Here is a 17,477-nt window from a genome sequence, read left to right on the forward strand (position 1 = left end):
GCTCAGGGGCTGCAGCCCCCAGGGGCCAGCTGCCCCCCAGCCCGGGCTGGCCCTCAGCAGCCTGCTGGCTGGATGCCTGGGGCTGCCAGGCTGAGCCCTGCCCAGGGCTCCGTGGCGCCGGTGACATCCTCGTTGCTTCCCCGGGCACAGGCAGGGCAGTGGGCCCTGCTGTTTGCCATGGCTCTGTCCCAGCCCCACATGACAGGCAGAACAAAGCTGCCTGTATTAGCCCAACCTTGTCCTTTGCCACCGCTGCCCGTGTCCTCCAGAAGTGACCCAGGCAGGCAGGGAGGGGCAGGACCCTGCTGAGCACGGCCCCAGACTGAGCACAGGGCTAACAGGAGAGGTACATCGACCGGCCTCGGTGTGCCCACAGCGTCCTGCAGCACCCAATGGGTAACAGTCCTGCCAATTGATTTCCCCTCTCCCCGTTTGCCAGGGTTAGTGGGTCACTGGGGATGTGCAGATGCCTAAAGGGCAAGTCCCACAACGTCCCTGTCGGGACCAGACCTGCTGCACCAGCGCTCAGCCTTCCCAGGGTGACAGTGGAGAGGTGCTGGCGAGGGGCAGCGGGATAAGGAACAGCATCCCGTGCCCACACAGCACAGGCCTGGGAACACAGGGGCTCAGCAGGTCTCTGAGTGTCCAGCAGAGAGCCGAAGGCACCTCAAAATCCCCCAGCAAACACACACGTTTGGGCAGCTGCAGGGTATGGCTGGTGGCAACTGGCAGGGGATGCTGTCTGCACAGCCCTGGAGCAACAGTCTCTTGGCACAGAGGTTCCTGAGCTGTGGTTCCCTTGTCCTGCAGTCCCTGTCCTGCAGCCCCTGTACTGCAGCCCCACAGCCCCTCACCATCTGCTGTGGGAGATGAGGACAGGGCTTGGCCATCAGCAAGCGCAGAGCAACAAAGACACAGCAGCCAATTCCCTGCTGGCCTCGCCCCAGGACAGCCCCACTCAGCCAAAGCAAAGGCTTTCTGCTCACTCCTGCCACTGTCCCAGCCTGAGACAACTCTTCAGATCAACAGGACAGACTGTGGTAATAATCCCTGGGCTGAGACACGTGTGCATCCCACTGACCACAGCCCTGCAGGATCTGCCAGGGGTTGTGCAGCCCCAGCCCCAGGACACGTCTGCACCTCATGCCTGCCCCAGCACACCATGGGAGACACAGGACTGCCCCTCTTGCAGGAAGGAGGTGGCCTGATGGGCAGCAGAACTCCCTGCCAGCCTGCACAGGATGGAGCAGGAGCCCACAGCCCCAGAGAGCCAAGAGCCTTTGGCCACCATGGCAGGGGACCAGCAGCAGCCAGTGGCTGGTCCCAGCAAAAGCAGCACAGATGAGCAAACCCTCTTCTGTCCCTGTGGCCCCCACACAGGGTAGGGACGGTGCTACGTGGCCACACAGCCACAAGAGTGGCTCGGAGCAGCACAGCCACTGCCAGGCTCAGCCCTGCCTGCTGCCTAGCCATGTGCCCCTTCCCTTGGCAAGCTGGACAGGCAGGACAGGGCTGTGATGGGCAGCACAGCTCAGGCAGCTGGGGCTGCACCACAGAGGCCTTTCAGTGGCAATGCTGGGACACGGTGCTTTGGTCCCTGCCCCTGTCCCTGTGCACTCATTCCCACCCCTGTGCAGACACACAGACCCATAGGCAGCCTGTGCTGCCAGTTGGCCCAGGGTTAAAACCAAGCCCATTTTGTCCTGATGGCTTTTAGCTCACAGCTCTAGCTGCTCCTGTAAAACAGAAGTGGCAATGAGCGGTGACACAAGAGCAGGAGCGAGGGTCTGGGGTGGAAAGTCTGTAACTGAGTCCTGTCAGGCTGCACACACAGCCCTGATCATACCTGTGGCCTCTTAAACCCAGGTTTCTGCCACATGCCCACCTCCCCAGGGTCTGTCCCTTGCACTCTGGGTGTTTCTCCATCTCCTCTGAGCCAGTCAGCTCTTGGTCTTGTACAGGAACAGCTGACTCTCAGGTAATTTAGGGTTTGCAGCATCCCAGCCTCATTCCTTGGGCTGTATGCATCCTTGACTGTCCCCAGGGAGAACGTGTCTGTGTGAGGCTACAGGCTCCCACAGCAGCAGGAAGATGCAAGTGGCTACCCCAGCCAGAGTCAGCAGGACACTGCCTGGCAAGGACAGTCCCTTGGGTTCCCAGCCTGGGCTCACTGTGGAACAAACCCAGAGTGAATGACACTTCCCAGACATCCCCTTTCCCTCCGTGACTGATCCATGTCTCAGGTCTCCCAGGCTCTCCTCCATCAGATGGGGCAGTTCCCATTGCCTCCTGCCCCACAGCCTCCCCCACAACTGTCCCAGCCCATTAGTGCTGGGTTCCCAGGCTGCCCTGAGCCCCACGCAGCACCCCAGCCTGTCCCCACACCTCAGGATGCACCTGGCTGGGGGCAGGAACTGAGCCTGGGGAAAGGCAGAGGTGGCTCAAGACTTGGGAGCTCATGGGCCTGTTCTCCTGAGATGCAGCTGGGACCCACGAGCTCCATGTGCCACGAGGGCAGCTCCAGGGATGTGGTGACTGCTGCTGAGCAGGGAGCGTGTCCCCAGAGCCCCATCACCACGCAGGGCCTGCCCCAAGCCTGTTCCCATGGGGGTTTCTGCAGGTCCTTCCCCGCCAGGCACAGAGATCCAGGCAGGGACAGTGGTCCATGCAATCCAGACCTCGTCCCTCGGGGTCTGCAGAGCCCAGCAGAGCCCCCAGCTCAGAGCTGTCCCACCCGGGAAGGTGTCAGCCTGGGGGTGGCTGTACAATGGGAACAGCCTCACTGGGAGGCACCTGGGACCCCCACACTCCCCCGAGAGTGGTGTGTAGCCATAGGAACATCACTTAACAGAGTCACCTTGGCAACCACAGCTACACGCTCTCAGGAAGCGCATGCGAGGCCCTGTGCACCCCTGGCTGGGGTCCCCTGGTCCTGCACCCACGCTGCAGCCTGCTGCCTGCCCGGCCACAGCACCATGAGAGCAGCTGGAAATCACCACCAAGACCAGAGCAGCGAGTCAGACACTTCCCGAGCCTGGCCACAGACACTGCTGCCCAAAGGCTGCACGGACTGGCATCTCCTCACATCCCACGAGCCACTGAACCCCCCACCAGCCCCTCACATGCAGCCAGAGCGTAAGGACCCCACACACACTCCCAGGTGACTGATGCAGCAGAGGAGCACACCTGGGTTAGAGACATATGAGGACACAGGAGCCAGCGCCAGCACAGACAGGCTGGCAGAAAGCACATCAGCTCCCTCCATCTCCCCACACCACCACTGGGCATAACCCCAGGTAAGCCCAGCTCAGGAAGGCAGCACAGCCCAAGGAGAAGCAAACCAAAGCATTAGGTTCCCACACCTCCCACCCTCACCACAGCAAGCACCTCTGTGTCTGCAGACCAGGCAGCAGGGACAGACCACAGCAGCACAGTCCCTCAAAGCTGGCCCAGCCTGGTGTCCCACACAGCTGCAGGGCTGCACAGACTCCAGCACTGCCCCGTACCTGCTGCAATCCCTTCACCGCTCCTCCACCCTCCTGGCTCCAGCTTGGGAAGAGTACAATGCAGCCAGAAGCAAGAAACCCAAGGCCTTGAGCAGCACCCTGGACAGCCCTGCTGCTGCCAGGACCTGCCACCCCCTCAGCATCACCCCCAGCACTGCTGCCAGGACCTGCCATCCCCTCAGCATCACCCCCAGCACAGCCTGGACAGTCCTGCTGCTGCCAGGACCTGCCATCCCCTCAGCATCACCCCCAGCACAGCCTGGACAGCCCCGCTGCTGCCAGGACCTGCCACCCCCTCAGCATCACCCCCAGCACAGCCTGGACAGCCCCGTTGCTGCCAGGACCTGCCACCCCCTCAGCATCACCCCCAGCGAGGTCCCAGCACCCTCCTCTCACTCAGCTTCACCCGTGGTGGCCTTGAGCCTGCCCCAGCACCCCAGCCTTGCCCCAGCCTCCCTGCCAAAGCTCCAGACCCCATCCCCAGCACGCAGTGTCCGAGCTGACCCCATCTCCAGCAGCCCGTGCCTGACCTGTTCCCAGGGCCTCGGTGCTCCGTGGAGCAGACACTGCCCGGACTGGCGGCTGCCAGAGCCCCTGACCAGCCTGGAAACACGGCTGGGCTGAGCCCCGGGGTAATAGGATAACGCTGCTTCCATCTGCCTGTCTGGCACCAAGATGCTAATCGCCTCACTGACATCCCCCCCTCCCTGCATCCCTCAGCCCTGCCTCCAGCCCCGTCCCAGGGCAGAGCTGCTGCTGGCAGGAGCCAGGGCAGAGGCTCCATGCAGCAGCCCAAGAGGCATCCGCGTCAGGGACAGGGCAGGGCAGGACTGGGACGGGCTCCTGGCTCAGCCACAGCCTCCCACAGGAGCTGAGAAGCTTCTCCATGTCCCAGACTCCATCTCCTGTGATTCCCTCTCAGGGCTGGGAGCAAAGCCCTGCAAGAGGGACTTGCCTTCCCCAAGCCCAGCTCCCACTGCTCCGCTGCAGAACCAGGACAGGGTTAGAGCACTGTCTCTAACTCAGTGTTCAGAAATGATGCCACAGCAATCAGATTCGGGCCCTGCAAGTCATGGACGTGCTCTGGGACCAGGCATGACTGACTTCCCTGAGCACACCAGCCAGCAGAACAGCTTGGATAGACGCTGACACACCAGCACAAATGGGATCCATCCCCACAGCACTGAGCCCGGGGCTGCCCCTGCCCTGAGCAGGCAGACGGTGCTTCCATGGCAGCCCTGTGGGGAAGCACTCCCTGAAACAGCCCTGTGGGGAAGCACTCCCTGAAACAGCCCTGTGGGGAAGCTGCCAGCACAGCAGCCCCCAGCCCTGAACCATCCACCACGGCACGGCATGGCACGGCACGGCACGGCACGGCACGGCACAGCACAGCACAGCACAGCACAGCAACTCCCCTGCATGGAAACAGGCAGCACAGCCCACGCAGTGCAGGCAGCCCCTGCACAGAACCAGGCAGCACAGCCCACGCAGCACAGCCCACGCAGCACAGCCCTGCACAGGCAGCCTGAGCATCCGGAGGATCCAGGGAGTGAAGTGGCGAGACATTTCAGGGGGCCTGCAATGAAGCTGCAGGCCCTGAGAGCCAGCTGAGGCCAGGAAACACCGCTGTTCTTGTGCCCCTTTGGTGCTCCCTTTGCTTCCCCCTCGGGTTTCCCCAGGGAGCTCCCCACGCTCCCCTCGCCGTGTGCTCCCCCAGGAGCTCAGTCTGCCCAGGCACAGGGCGAGGGGCTGTGTCCTCAGCTGTGCTCATGGGCTGGCTGCTGCTTGCACGCTGCTCTGCAGGCCAGGGCAGCATCTCGCTGGGAGCTGGGTGTGAGTGTGCAGCGTGTTGTCAAAGCCATTTTCTTCAGCCACACCGTCACTTGGGCTTTCGGTGCTGAGCCTGTGGCTTCTGCCAGGCATCAGGGGAGCTCAGTGTCGTGGTGTGAGGCCATCCAGCTCCCTGTGTGCACAGGGAACCTGCAGCATCATTGCTGGCAGGGGCCAGAGACAAGTCCCATGAGGGAAGCGCAGCAGTGGTGGGTGCCCCCAGCCCAGCGTGCCAGGCCAATGGCAGGGGTGGTGCCTGTGTCCTCCCAGGGCACCGAATGGATGTGGGCAGAAGGGAGATGCAGCAGCTGTTTGCTGTGACTGTAGCAGGGCCAGAATCTGGCACAGAGGGAGAAACAGGCAGCCAGAGCTGCGCTGGGCAAAGGGAAGCACTCGGGACAGCACAGGAGGGGAACAGGGAAGCTACTGCCCGCAGCTGGTGGCAAAGCAGCTCGAGCTGTGAGATGCATCTAGGGAAAGGAGAGACGTCCTGTGGGAGTGGGAGATGGTGGATGACAGACCATGACCTGGGGCTGGTCTGTCCCCTGCTCACCTGCTGTTCTTTGCTTGGTGGCAGGCCCAGCCTTGCTGTGCACTGCCCTGGCCTCTGCGTGCTCCTCTGAGCAGCCTCCTCCTTCCCTCTCCCCAGGAGCTTCTTGGTGCCTAGTAAGGACCCCAGTCCCATCCTGGCACAGTGCTGGCTGCCTTCTGCAACGGAGGGTCTGTGCACAGCTGGAGTGAATCCCTGAGAGGGAGTTCCCACCAGCTGCTGGCTGTGCACCAGTGCAACCAGTGCTGATGGTGCAGGACTCCAGCTTCTGCCCCTCTCCCCAGGCTGTGACCTGCCAGCCCCATTCACTGCAGATGTTTCCTGTGTCCCACAGCAGGGATGAGCTGGGATGTGAGGGAGCCCTGGGCACACACACACTCCATACAGACACCTTTGTGGCTGTGGGGCTCAGCACAGCCCAGCCTCAAGGTGCTGGGTCAGGCAGTGCCTGCCAAGGCTCTGGTGTCCTCAGGCAGCACAGGAAAAAGCCCCATTGTACAAGGCAACATCCAAGCAGCCAGGACTGGAGGAAGCATCCACACCAGTGTGGTGTCCAGGAGCCCTCCTGTCCTCCAAGACCAGTGGTACCTGTCCCAGACAGAGATGCTGGACCCCAGAAGGGTAAGCCTGGGGGAGAATCCCATGAGAAAGGGCACCCTGGATCCCATCTAACCTGGTTAGCCAGTCTCCCCAGGGTCCTTTCTCTTGATGCCTCCTCAAAACACCTCACATAGTAATGACCTACCCCTGACCCAGCCCTCACAAGCCCCACTTAGGCCCTCAGCTCTGCACATGGCTGCCCCTGAGCACCACAGCCAGGTCCCCATCCCCACTGCCCTGGTCAGGCCATCCCCTCCTAGGACAGGGCTGCAGGGCCCTCACCAGCCTGAGCCCCTCGTCCCACCAGCTCCTGTCCCAGAGGCCCAGCCAGAAAGGGAAGGACAGAACAGCGCTTACCTGAAATGACTGTCACAGGCACGGGGTCACAGCACTCCCTCTTCATCAACCTGTGGACAACAGAGAGCAAGGGCAGCATCAGTGCAGCACAGGGCACGTGCAGCACACGGCATGCACAGCCCCCAGCCGTGCAGGCAGCCGCTGCAGCTCAGGGCAGCAGGGAGGAGTGGAGCCCACAGGGCTGGGAACAGGAGCCTCCTCAGGGCAAACCTCCTGCAGGACACCATGGAGAGAGGCAAGGGGCTTGCCTATTGTGGGGGCTCTGTCCCTTGCCCAGGCAGGCTGGAGGACTGGCAGCCCCCAGCCCTGCAGCACGGCTCAGGGCAGCACAGGCGAGGGCAGCACAGCCCCCGAGCCCCAGTGAGGCTCCACAGGGCCTCCAGCACTCTGTCCACCCTCACTGAGGGTCAGTTCCCCCCCAGGAGAGGCCTCTTGTTCTCATATTTGGGACAAGCAGCAGCTGAGCCCACCTCACAGCAAGTGCCCCGAGCTAAATGCAGGAACAGCCACGGGCAGCCAGGAGGAAAGTGCATCCAGCCCGTCTGTGCTCTCACGTGCTGGAAACGTGCACCCTCGCTCTCCCCGCCTCTCATTAAAGAGCCCTTCTGGGTGAGTGGCTGAAATGGCTGCTCTGTTGTAGAAAATTAAACATGTATGACTTGGGATTCCTTGGAGCACGGCTGTTGTGCTGCAGCTGGTGCCAGCAAGCGCAGGGGTGCTGCGGGGCAAGGGGCTGCAGCAGGGACCCCAGTGCTGCAGGGAGCTCCTGGGCAGCTGGGTGCCACCAGCTCACACCTTTAATAAGGTGCAGTCCATCCAGGGACCACAGACGCCGTGATGCACTGGGAAAACTCGGCAGCTGCTGTGTGCCTCTGCAAAATGATGCTGGTGAGGGCCCAGTGGGGCCAAGGCACTGCCCCAGACACGGCTGCCCCTGCCCCATGACTCCTCACTTGAGCTCACAGGACACCTGTGCCACGAGAGCAGGAATCCCACCACAGCACCTGCACAAGAGCCCAGGGCACTCAGTGACCCTCGTGACCCCAGTCTCTCTGCTGCCTCTCAGCACTGGCAATACCAAGAGTGCAGAGGGCAGGTGGGGCAGGGGGCTGCTGTGCCTGCAGGGACCTCAGCAAGCACAACCTCGCAGGGCTCAGGGCTGACAGGTAACAGCCCTGGGTACAAGGTGGCACATCCCTCCCACCATGCACCCCATGAAACCCCTCACTGCAGCACACAGCGTGGCCCAAAGCCAGGTCAGAGCACAGACCAGCCCCAGCTCCAGCCCTCCCACCCCACCACTGCCAGCAGGAGGCTGAGCTGAAGGGTGGGTTGTGGGGGGACACATGGTCCCCGTCCTCCAAAGGCACCTCCCACAGATCATGCTCCCAGCTCACCCCACTGTCCTCAGGCAGCCTCAGCCCAAAGGCTGGAGCTCCAGCACAACCCAAACAGCCCATCCTGCCCTGTGGCCTGGGCATCAGACAGGCAGCTGGCCAAACCACACACGCCTGGCAGTCACCCGGGGCACAGGAGCCTCCCCAGGCACACACCAAGGCCCAGGTGGAGATGGCTGCTGGCACAGCCACGGCACAGCCCCAGGAAGCTGAGCTCTGAGCCCCCACTTGGCACCTGACCCAGACACACACCAGCTGCACTTCACCATCCTCCCCTTGGGCATGGGAGGGCTGGGACAGCACCAGGAGCTGCTGGGGCAACAGAACACAGGGGGAACAGGTGCCTGCAATGCCTGCAGAGACATCATCCTGGCACAGCCTCAAGTGTCTAACGAGCACAGGACAGGGCACCGGGGCTCCTCAAGGTGCAAAACCAAGGGGACTGAGGAGCAGGAGGCAAGAATGACCAAAGGACAAGGAAAACTGTCATTAGAAGAGCAAGGGAAGAGTGGAGATTGCTGCAGTGGAAGGAGGCAAATAAGAAGGGGCATAGATGAAAGGCTGAAACATCCTGAACAGTCTGCAGAGAGGAGACAACACTTCTGCTGTTTTCATCTCCCAGCATGAGGGCAAAGCACTGTGGCACCTCACACCAGGGCAATGCTCCTCCCCATCACCCACAGCACCAGGGCAATGCTCCTCCCCATCACCCACAGCACCAGGGCAATGCTCCTCCCCATCACCCACAGCACCAGGGCAATGCTCCTCCCCATCACCCACAGCACCAGGGCAATGCTCCTCCCCATCACCCACAGCACCAGGGCAATGCTCCTCCCCATCACCCACAGCACCACGGCAATGCTCCTCCCCATCACCCACAGCACCAGGGCAATGATCCTCCTCATCACCCACAGCACCAGGGCAATGCTCCTCCCCATCACCCACAGCACCAGGGCAATGCCCCTCCGCATCACCCACAGCACCACGGCAATGCTCCTCCCCATCACCCACAGCACCAGGGCAATGCTCCTCCCCATCACCCACAGCACCAGGGCAATGCTCCTCCCCATCACCCACAGCACCAGGGCAATGCTCCTCCCCATCACCCACAGCACCAGGGCAATGATCCTCCTCATCACCCACAGCACCAGGGCAATGATCCTCCCCATCACCCACAGCACCAGGGCAATGCTCCTCCCCATCACCCACAGCACCAGGGCAATGCCCATCCGCATCACCCACAGCACCAGGGCAATGCTCCTCTGCATCACCCACAGCACCAGGGCAATGCTCCTCTGCATCACCCACAGCACCAGGGCAATGCTCCTCCCCATCACCCACAGCACCAGGGCAATGATCCTCCCCATCACCCACAGCACCAGGGCAATGCCCCTCTGCATCACCCACAGCACCAGGGCAATGCCCATCCGCATCACCCACAGCACCAGGGCAATGCCCCTCCCCATCACCCACAGCACCAGGGCAATGCTCCTCCCCATCACCCACAGCACCAGGGCAATGATCCTCCCCATCACCCACAGCACCAGGGCAATGCTCCTCCACATCACCCACAGCACCAGGGCAATGCCCATCCGCATCACCCACAGCACCAGGGCAATGCCCCTCCCCATCACCCACAGCACCAGGGCAATGCTCCTCCCCATCACCCACAGCACCAGGGCAATGATCCTCCCCATCACCCACAGCACCAGGGCAATGCTCCTCCGCATCACCCACAGCACCAGGGCAATGATCCTCCTCATCACCCACAGCACCAGGGCAATGCTCCTCTGCATCACCCACAGCACCAGGGCAATGCCCCTCCCCATCACCCACAGCACCAGGGCAATGCTCCTCTGCATCACCCACAGCACCAGGGCAATGCTCCTCTGCATCACCCACAGCACCAGGGCAATGCCCATCCCCATCACCCACAGCACCAGGGCAATGCCCCTCCCCATCACCCACAGCACCAGGGCAATGATCCTCCTCATCACCCACAGCACCAGGGCAATGCTCCTCCCCATCACCCACAGCACCAGGGCAATGCCCATCCGCATCACCCACAGCACCAGGGCAATGCTCCTCCGCATCACCCACAGCACCAGGGCAATGCTCCTCTGCATCACCCACAGCACCAAGGCAATGCTCGTCTGCATCACCCACAGCACCAGGGCAATGCCCATCCGCATCACCCACAGCACCAGGGCAATGCTCCTCCCCATCACCCACAGCACCAGGGCAATGATCCTCCCCATCACCCACAGCACCAGGGCAATGCTCCTCTGCATCACCCACAGCACCAGGGCAATGCCCATCCCCATCACCCACAGCCAGCCTGTGCAGCTCCCTGCCACAGGAGCCAGTGAGGCTGTGCAGGATCTGCCACAGGTTCCCACCAGCCAGCAGGATCACCCCTGGGTGCAGGCAGCCAGTCCCCAGCTCCCTGGGGCAATGCCAGAGGAGTCCCAGGGCAGTGAGATGGCCCCAAAGGGTGTCTCTGAACTGCAAAGTGTCTCCCAGCACCAGGGGCAGCCTTGCTCGGTCCCCATCAGGATGGCTCATCCTCCTGGCTCTTGGCCACATCATCTCCAGCCTACCCTGACGCCCAGAGCAGACCTGGGCCAGCACAACAACGTCCTGGGCTCCTCCACTGTCTCATCGACCATGGGAACACACATCCACTAACCTGGCAGGCACCGATCTGCACGGGAAGCAGCTCAGGAGATAAATTAAACACTTACAATATGAGCATCTCCTTCCAATCCTGATAACAGGCAAAAGGAGATTTATGAGTTTATTATTGGACCTGATAAATTAAACTCCTCAGAAGGAGAATGAATTATGCAGATGCTGTGGGATGTGTTTGGAGCACAGCCTGCACAGCACCGGGATCTGAGCCCTCCCCCAGGACCCTGCCGTCTGCGGAGCCAGAGGGGCCGTGTTCAGACTAGCAGGGAGAGCTCCAGGGAGGCTGCTCTTCCTCCAGCTCATCAATGGCAATTCTGCCTTTCGCTTGTCTAAGTCTGACTCTTTAATCACAAACGTCCAGATTCCTGCTTTTCCTTCAGCTTCTTCCCTTTCTGGGGTAAGAGGCGAGGGCTGCAGACTCACAGGAGCCGCAGCAGCTGGTCCCCAGCAATCTAACAAACACAGCATGATCACAAACGACAAGCCAGTGGAAGTAAAAGTGTCCCCAAGACAGAACCGGGAGCTGGGAAGCATCTGGAGACTCCTTTTTCAGGAGGGTTGTGGGAATGCCTCTGCAGAGAGATGTCCGTGGGGTTGTGATACGGCAGATGGGACACGCACTGATGCTTTTGGCCAGGGTTCATGCGGAGGGCACGTGCCCGTTTCTGCCTCCCAGGGCCCTGACCCTGCAAAGGGACAATGACACTTGGTCCCTCTCACAAGCACCATCAAAGGATCCATTCCAGCTGCTCTGGACAGGAAACACAGACAGAGCCTTCCCTGGCACAAGGGCAGCCACAAGCCCAGGCCAAGGGCTGATGCTGCTGCACATCTGTGTGAGAGGAAGCTCAGCCACTGCTGTGGGCGCTGCACAGCCCAGCTGCCGGCACACCACAGCCCTGCCTGGCACAGCCACTCCATGGGCCTGTGGGGCTCAGCCTGGAGCTCAGCACACATTCTGGGTGGGTAAGGCCATCGTGCCACAGCTCTAGGGACCTGTGACCCTGCAGAGCAGTAGGAGGCATGGAGGGAAGGGTACAGCCTGCAGCCTCCAAGCCCCAGCATGCAATGTCCTGCATCCCCATGCACGCCAGGAGCTCTGGTCCCTTTCTACCAAGGCCAGGAAACATTACATCAAGCTGTAAGGACATGGCTGAGCCTCCTCTGGGCAGGGGAAGGTCCGGGGGCAGCCCTGCCTGTGCCTGGCTTCCGCCGCTGCTGAACAATAGTGACGGGGCTGAGCGCTTGCGGGGCCACTGCGCTTCCTGCCATTCTTTGCACTCCCCTGAGGATGTCTATAAAAAGCAGAAGAATCCAGACCTGGAAGTCTTAAACCACTCCTTAAAGAAGCCAGGAATGCCAGCCTCTCCTGAGGGAGGGAGTCCCACAGTCCCTAAGGGGAGTAAAACGCTGCAGGGAGGTAGGACACAGCCGAGGACCCCTCCATTCTGTCCTGAGGAGAAGCACAGACCTGAACCAAACTGCACCCTCGGGTTTCCTGGTGCAAACAGGGCCCAGCCAAGCACCAAACTCACCCTTGCCCACGGAGGTCTTTCTGCAGTTCTAGTGCTTGCAAAGTCATCCACCTTGGCATCAAAAAGCAACTAAAGAACCAACTCCCTCCCTTAACACAGGGGCTGGGCTGAGGCGCAACCGCCCGTCCCTGCCACGGAGGGCTCGTGGCCAGTCCAGGCTGCAGGAGGATGTCTGGGGGGCACACATCCTGCGCAGGTCCTGGGGAAGCAGCTCTGCCAGGGGCTGTGCTCACTCGGGTGAGAAGCTGACCCCGAGGGGCCCCCTGCGCTGTCCCAGGCTCTGCCCCGTTCCCACACGCCGTCACCCGCACGGCCAGAGCCCAGCCCACACAGCAGCCAGCACCACGAGCCCGGAGCGATGCTGCCAGCGAGGGGAGAACTGCCACACAAGGGCTTTCAATATTTAATGGCAGCACAGTCTCCTGATCGACCTGCTTCTTGGGTTACAGCAGTCGCCATCCGTCCTGCTGCCCACAGACGGGCAGCCTGGCTGCTGGCAGGGGCTCAGGACCCCTGGGCTGATCCCTGAGAGACTTGCACTGCCTCCCCTTCCCACACTGCACACGGGAGCCGAGGCACTGGTGAACCACGGCTTCGCCTGTTGTCACAGTTACAGCAGCTCAGCTGCGTTTAGGAGTGGGATGGCAATTTACTCTTTGTACTCGTTTTAGCTGCACAGCCTCCCCCCCAGCTTCAGGTCTGCCATGGCAGAGGGAATTCCCACCCCACAGCACTGCCAGCCCCAAAGGGCTGCCAAGTTCCCGCAACACCCAGCAGTTCCCGCTCCCCTGGTCTCTGCTGCCGAGGGCAGAGCCCGACGGCTGGATCCCAGCTCCCCAGCAGCACAAGCTGGGACGGAGCAGGGAGAGGAGGCTGGAGCGGGGCAGGGCATGGCTGGGCCCCACTTGCTGCCTGAGGGGACCCTTTCCCTGCACCACAGCTCTGCTTCCTCAGCTTGTCCCAGCTGCTCCTGCAGCCCCTTCTCCCCTCCTGCACAAAGGGAGAGCGGGGCAGGAGCCACGGCCACTGCTGGGCAGCCATTTCTCCCACCTCCACCATGCACAGTCCCGCTCGGCCCCAAAGGCAGCTGCCAGGAGCAGCCCCACTGCCACGGCCCCGCTGTGCCTGTGCCCCTGCCCCAGCTCCTGCATCAGCTCTGCCCTACACGCCACCGCCAGCCTCCAGCCCAGCTCTGCAAAGCCCCGCTGCTGCCACACGCTCTGTGCTGTGCTCCAGGCCAGCATCAGCTTGCCATGGCCCCAGGTCCTGCAGTGCCTCCCTCGGGGACCCTCACTCCCCCTCCCCAGGGAGCCTCAGCTCACACACACTTCCCTGTGCTCAGTCAGACTGGAAGGGGAGCCCATCCCACCACCCTGACCACTATCCCCCCCAGACCCACACTCTGCTCTTCAGCGCTTGCACACACGTGCCTCGCTGATTGTGCACTCGTGTCCTCCCATGCAGAGGCAGCAGCGAGAATTTTTAGCTGGTGGGAATCTCAATAGGATATTCTGTAGTGGGCTGCTTGTGTGTGTGTGTTTGTGGGCACCTCCAGAACACAACAGTGGCTTAAGTGAATAAAGCAGTACAAACCACAAACAGCACAAGATATGCATTATTCATATCCTAATGCTAACAGTATTAAGAATACTTGGGTGTTACATTCATATTTAGGTCTTACATTAACATTTCGGTGTTACTTGCTGTACAACAGGGAAAATAAACCCAGTTTATCATCTAAAAAAAGGGACATGGTAACATTGTCCTTTTTGCCACAAGTCCCCATTGCCCCACACCCTGCAAGTCTGGCAGGCTCAGCAAAGTCTGCAGGGGGCTACTGTGCAGGTGCAAAATGCACAGAAAGCTCTGAATGCAGTTAAGTGCTGGGATAAAAAGAAAGAAACTGAGGAAGCATGCTGTGTGTTGGCTCCATTACCTGCACGTCACCATCGACACGCAGAAGGACAACTGAAGTTGTTCTGGAAGTTGATAAAGTCCTGGTGGGGAAGGGCCCTGCTGTGCCCCAGGCAGAAGCCATCCCTGCCCCTCGCTGCTCCCCAGCACATCCAGCCCCAGCCTGGAGCAGGAGCACTTGTGCAGGGCAAATGTCTGCAAAGGCAGCAGCTTGAACAGCCCAGCAGGCACAGACCAAGAGTGGTCACACATCCTGGGCAAAGGCACCTCTGAGAGACCTGCACCAAGAGCAGCTCAGTGCCCTGCAAAGGCCAGTGCCCAAGCCCTCAGCTCCTCTGCCCCAGAACTCTGGCACAAACACCAGAGCTAAAAGAGCACCTTGTGTGCTAACAGAGCAAGGCATCTTCCCACCATGCCTTGCTATAGGTACCGTTGCAAAGCCAGCCTCATGCTTGACTGTGTTTCTCACAGCTGCCTGGCAGACGTAACCCTCATATCACTGAAGGCTTTGAGGATCCTTGTCCATGGGCATCAAGTCACGAAACAGCAGGTACAGTCCCCGTTCAAAGCCTCTTTGCTCCGGTCCGTTGCTCCCTTCACACGAGCATCCCGGTTTGCAAAAGCATCCTCAGGCACTCGTGGGTACCGGCACCTGTGCAGCCAAACCCAGCTCGAGGGTTCCCCACGTCACTGACCCAGCACAGGCACTTCAGTTCCCACCACAGCTCCTGTCCCCAAGTGCTGACATCCCGCTGCAGAGCCCAGCCGGAGCCGCCCCGCGCACACATCCCAGCGCAAGCCGCAGCCCCGCTGCTCGCAGCGCACCCCCGACCGCCGGCCGCAGCCCCCGAGCGCCGGGGCGGGCACACACCGCCTCCCGAATCCCCTAGCACAAACGCACCGGATCCTGCACCACGGCCCCGCGCACGTCCCACCGCGAACCACAGCCGCCACCCGCGACGCGATCACGGCCCCGCTCCCCCGCACGCCCCCGGGCACCGCACGGCCCCGGCTCCAGCTGCGCGGGGAGCTGCTCTTCCCCCGCTCTCCTCGCCGCGGCACCGGCCCCCGGGTCCGGCTGCGCCCTCCCGCCCGCGGCCCCGCCGTGACCCGCGTCCGTCCGCCCGAACGCACCTGCGCGCCCGGCCGCGGAGCCGGAGCCCGTGCGGGCGCTGCCCCCGCTCCCCGCCCCGGCCCTGCCCCGGGGCCGCTCGTTACCTGCGGGGCGGCGGGGCCCGAGCCACCATAGCCGCGGCGCGGCCGGGGGCAGCGGCGGCCGCCGGCAGCGGGAGAGGCGCGGAGCGGGGCGGGGGCGGCGGGGCCGGGGCGGGGAGCGGCGGGCGCGGATCGGCCCCCGCCGCCGGCAGCGGGTGTTAGTTTAAGGGGTTGTCATGGCAACGGGCAGCCGGCGCGCGGGAAGGGGCGGGCGGAGGGAAACTTCAGAGGCGGCTGCTCCGGCCCCGGCCCCCCCGGGGGTCTTCGCCCCGCGCCCGCCGCCGCCGGCCCCCGCTGCCCGCTGCGGCCGCCCGGGCTCTTCCCGTCTCGCGGTGCCCTCGGGCGCCCTCCGCCCGCCCCGGCCGCGGGGACGCGCTCGGCCCCGTCCCGGCCCCGTCCCGGCCCTTCCGCCGCCGCCGGCAGCGCCGGGCAGGGCCTGACCCGCCCCACCGCCGCGGCCCCGTGCTGCCCGCTCAGCCGCACTGAGCCCACAGCCGAGCGCCGGGGCCACCGCGCTGCCCCCGCGGCGAGCTACCGGAGCTGCCCCCGCGGCCGTCGCAGCCGCACAGACCCGGCGGGGCGCACGGGAACTCCGACCCCGGCTGCCCCGGGCTCCCCAGCCCCGACCCCGGCTGCCCCGGGCTCCCCAGCCCCGACCCCAGCTGCCCAGAGCTTCTCAGCCCAGCCCCGACTCCCGGCTGCCCGGGGCTGCCCGGCCCCGCCGTCGTTACCTGCCACCGGGCGCCCGCTCCCGCACACGCTGCTCTGGCTCCTGCGCCCGCCAAGCCGGAGCCTACAGGAAACCCTCGGCCGCCAGCTCAGCCCCTTTCCTGGCAGGAAGGGGACACCCCCGGCCCCGCCAGCCGCTGCCGGGACATCACCGCCCCGCTCCACGCCGTGTGTCCCGCCGTGGCGCGGGACGCGTGGGAGCGCGGGGTCGGGGCCGGCTGCGGGGCCCTGCGCTGCCCTGTGCGGGGTGCTGCGGGTGCTGCCCTGTGCTGTGGGGTGCTGTGGGGTGCTGCGGGTGCTGTGGGGTGCTGCGGGTGCTGTGGGGTGCTGCCCTGTGCTGCGGGTGCTGTGGATGCTGCGGGATGCTGTCGGTACTCTGGGTGCTGTCCTGTGCTGCAGGTGCTGTGGGGATGCTCTGGGTGCTGCCTTATGCTGGGGGTACTGTGGGGTGCTGGAGGTGCTGTGGGGTGCTGGAGGTGCTGCAGGGTGCTGGGGGTACTGCCCATCACAGAGGGGCCGTGGCACGCACGGCTCGGGGGGCTGCGCACATCTGTGGGGCCAGGATGTGCCTCCGCATCCTATCTGGGGGAGCCAGGAAACACCTTGCCTGAGCAGAGATTCTCCCTTCCTGTGGGAGCACGACGGGCCGGGAGGAAGCGCGGCCATGGGGCCAGGGGCCGAGCGCCAGCAGCGCTGCCCGGAGCGGAGCTGCATGCACGGGCAGTGCCCTGGCCTGGGCTCCGGCCAGGCGCGAGCGGCAGCTTGAGCAGAGCCAGAGCAGCCGTGGGCCCAGGTCACAGCGGGGCATTCCTCGGCATGGCCGTGCTGGGGGGAGGTTCCCAGCCATGCCCAGCTGCATCTGCACACACACGCTCCCAGCCCGCTGCTCTCCCTGCCAGGAGGTACCCCACAACCCCTCTGCCCGCCCCATCCCTGCTGCCCCTGCCGTGCCCTGGCTGCCCAGCCTGCCGTGCCCTGGCCCCACGCGTGCCGCAGCTGCAGCCGCAGCGCAGGGACACGTGTCTGACTGCTGGGCTGGAAGGAGGTCAGGCAATGCCTTCGACAGCCTGACTGAGCCACGCAGGGCCCCATGCTCGGCATCTGCAGGGCCATGTGCCAGCTCTCCCCAGCGCCATGCCCCGCTCCAGGAACT

General features: G+C 63.3%; 1 protein-coding gene across 8 annotated transcripts in view; it reads right to left on the reverse strand.

Moving 5' to 3' along the window:
* The window catches only part of SHANK3 (SH3 and multiple ankyrin repeat domains 3), a 364,468-nt gene extending 348,068 nt beyond the window's left edge, over positions 1 to 16,400 (reverse strand). For 6 of the 8 annotated variants that reach the window (XM_062020288.1, XM_062020293.1, XM_062020295.1 and 3 more), the window contains exons 1-2: positions 16,327 to 16,400; positions 6,844 to 6,893 (exon numbers count right to left, since the gene is read on the reverse strand). The gene's annotated coding sequence lies outside the window, so the exon portion shown is untranslated. Of the gene's footprint in view, positions 1 to 6,843; positions 6,894 to 15,514; positions 15,548 to 15,598; positions 15,686 to 16,326 lie in introns of those variants that run through there. The other 2 variants (XM_062020289.1, XM_062020290.1) reach the window with 2 other exon arrangements.
* Positions 16,401 to 17,477: the final 1,077 nt, after the last annotated feature.

The sequence above is a fragment of the Colius striatus genome, chromosome 1, assembly GCF_028858725.1.
Source record: "Colius striatus isolate bColStr4 chromosome 1, bColStr4.1.hap1, whole genome shotgun sequence".
Taxonomy (NCBI): Eukaryota; Metazoa; Chordata; class Aves; order Coliiformes; family Coliidae; genus Colius; species Colius striatus.